We start from the raw sequence: 2,490 nt of genomic DNA, 5'->3' as shown, positions 1-2,490 counted from the left end.
AAATCAAAGCATCTTTAGAAAGTCAGAGAAATGTGTGTACATACATTAAGAGCAAAATGTAAACTCAAATCAAGTGAGAATGGCAGATGTAAGTGAAGAGATATTTAAAAGGGTCTTAAGTCCCTGCCTGGTCCAAGGAGTCAACGTTTAAACAGTTAAGGCTGCAACTGGAAAGGGAGGCATCGTGAGACATCTCAGGAAAGAAGTCTGGTCATCTAGTTCAGAAAACATCTGTGGAACAGCCTATGCCACACACAGCTCTACTCTGAGACAGGCCGAGTCTTTGAATGGGAATGGACTTTATAGCAGTCAGTTTTTAACTGGGTTTTTGCTACTTGCCCTATCCTCTCCTGAAACCAAGGTGCAATTGACAAAGTTACAACAAATACAATTCTGTTTTTCCTCTTAGGCGCCTGAGTATAATTTAGCCAGCATTCTGGCCAAAATCTTTGATAATGTATTAAGATTAAGTAAAAATTGCATGAGAATTGTCTTTTAACCCTTAGAATATTTGAAGAATCACATTCAGATTACTTGTATTTTGAAAACAGAATTTATCCATATTTGGTGTTTTACAAACTTGTGAAGTTTTAACTGACTGGAAGCATTGTCCAATTTAAAAAGTGTAAATGCATAGTTGATTCAGCTATGTGACTGAGATTATATCTAAAAAGAAACTATTTAGACAGAAGTTGTGAGGGGACCAGGCAAGGGAGTGCTGAGTCCTCTGGCCGCTGACCACCCGCAGCCATGGAGGATGATCAGTTTGGAAGGCTGGGTGCCCGCGCGGGAGGACCTTTGCTTGAGCGAAGCCAGCTGCGCTTCCTCGTCGCCTAGAACAACACGGAGGGTTCTTCAAGGACATGAAGAAGCCAACACCATGGTAGCATTAATGGAGATTTATCAAGAGGAAGATGAAGCATACCAGGAATTAGTTACCATGGCAACCATGTTTTACCAGTATTTACTGCAGCCTTTCAGGAATATGCGAGAAGTTGCAACCTCATGTAAGCTTGACAGTGTGAAGTCCTTGGATGAAGATGACCTGGGTCCTAAAAGAATAGTTGCCTTGCAGAAGGAAGCCTAAGAATGGACCAGACGGGCTGAAGAAGCTGTAGTCTCCATTCAGGATATCACAGTGAATTATTTTAAGGAAACAGTAAAAGCATTGACAGGAATGCAGAAACAAACGGAACAGGACGGAAAGCAATTTGGCCAGGCTGCCTGGGCCGCAGCAACTCCCAGGTTAGAAAAACTCAAGCTCGTGTTAGCCGAGAAACTCTGCAACTCCTGAGAGCCAAAGAGCTATGTTTAAGCCACAGGAAGGCTGAAATGTGGAGAAAGATGGAAGATCTTTCTGAACAAGAAAAAAAAAAAATATAAATGCTGTAGATGAATTAGAAATTATGAAGTTCAATTAGGACTATATGGAGGTAAGTTTGAGATATTAAAATATGAAGAGATACTGCTTATTACACAGTTGGAATCTGTGAAAAGACTTATAAAAGAGAAACAGGATGAAGTCATCTGTTAACGATATATGTGAAAGTCCAGAGGAGCTTAAAGTGGTAGATGATGTGGTGGGGCTACAGAACGATAGGAACTTGGAGGTGAGCAAACTCTGGATGAGGTCCCAGCAGCCAAGCAGGGGCCCGATCTGCGCCCGCAGAGCCTACCTCCGGAACAAAAAGGATCAATGCAAAGAAAATCATCAGCTCAGATTGCAGCAGGCTGAGGAAAGTATCAAGTATTTTCATCAGCATCATAGTATTCCGATGAAAAGAGACAAGATTAAAGAAGAGCAAAAGAAAAAAGAATGGATAAATCAAGAACGCCAGAAAACACTTCAACGATTAATAGCATTTAAAGAGAAAGGTCAGTCAATACCAAAAATACCTTGCTCAGAACCTGAGGCTCCAAACCTGCCAGGTGCCTATTCTCCAAAATCTTCTTTGCCATCCTCTCAGACCACGTCAGTGACGCATCAGCCACCAGGAAAGCCAGGACTCCCCTACCTAAAGTTAATCATGGGGAAAGCCCCAGGGGTTAAGACAGCCTTGGAAACGTGCCTGTCCAGATTTTTATTCCAGCTGGCAACCACACAGAGTCCAAATCTAAAGAGGAGTTATCACCACCATCCCCACCACCCCCTCCACCTGCATCCCCACTCCCACCTTCTCAGTCAGCACTTCATCAGAATCTGCACCTCAGGACTTCAGTGAAAGATGACTAGCCACATTCTCTGGTCTGTGATTCACTTTGTGAGAGACCACCTGAGCTCTCTCTAAATTTTAAATGCCAAGGGTCTATGGATGACGTGCTGGGGCAGGAGCCCTCTCAAGAAAGTGGATGTGTTTGCCTCACCCTAGTCCTGCACCTCCATCAACTAGCACATCCTGGCCGCCACTCGACAGGGAGTCAAGCTGAAGAAAGTCCACCCAGACTGTGGCCCGAGCCCCAGCAACAAACCGCCCAGTGACCTTGAGAGGA

The 2,490-nt window shown here is 43.9% G+C and overlaps 1 pseudogene; it reads left to right on the top strand.

The window, feature by feature from the left end:
- The first annotated feature begins 757 nt into the window (after positions 1-757).
- LOC102850742 lies at positions 758-2,486 on the top strand (annotated as a pseudogene).
- The last annotated feature ends 4 nt before the right edge of the window (positions 2,487-2,490 follow it).

This window comes from Elephantulus edwardii, unplaced genomic scaffold, assembly GCF_000299155.1.
Source record: "Elephantulus edwardii isolate Elephantulus edwardi_28Jun2011 unplaced genomic scaffold, EleEdw1.0 scaffold00097, whole genome shotgun sequence".
Lineage (NCBI taxonomy): Eukaryota > Metazoa > Chordata > Mammalia > Macroscelidea > Macroscelididae > Elephantulus > Elephantulus edwardii.
This window is presented reverse-complemented; position numbering and strand designations above follow the sequence as displayed.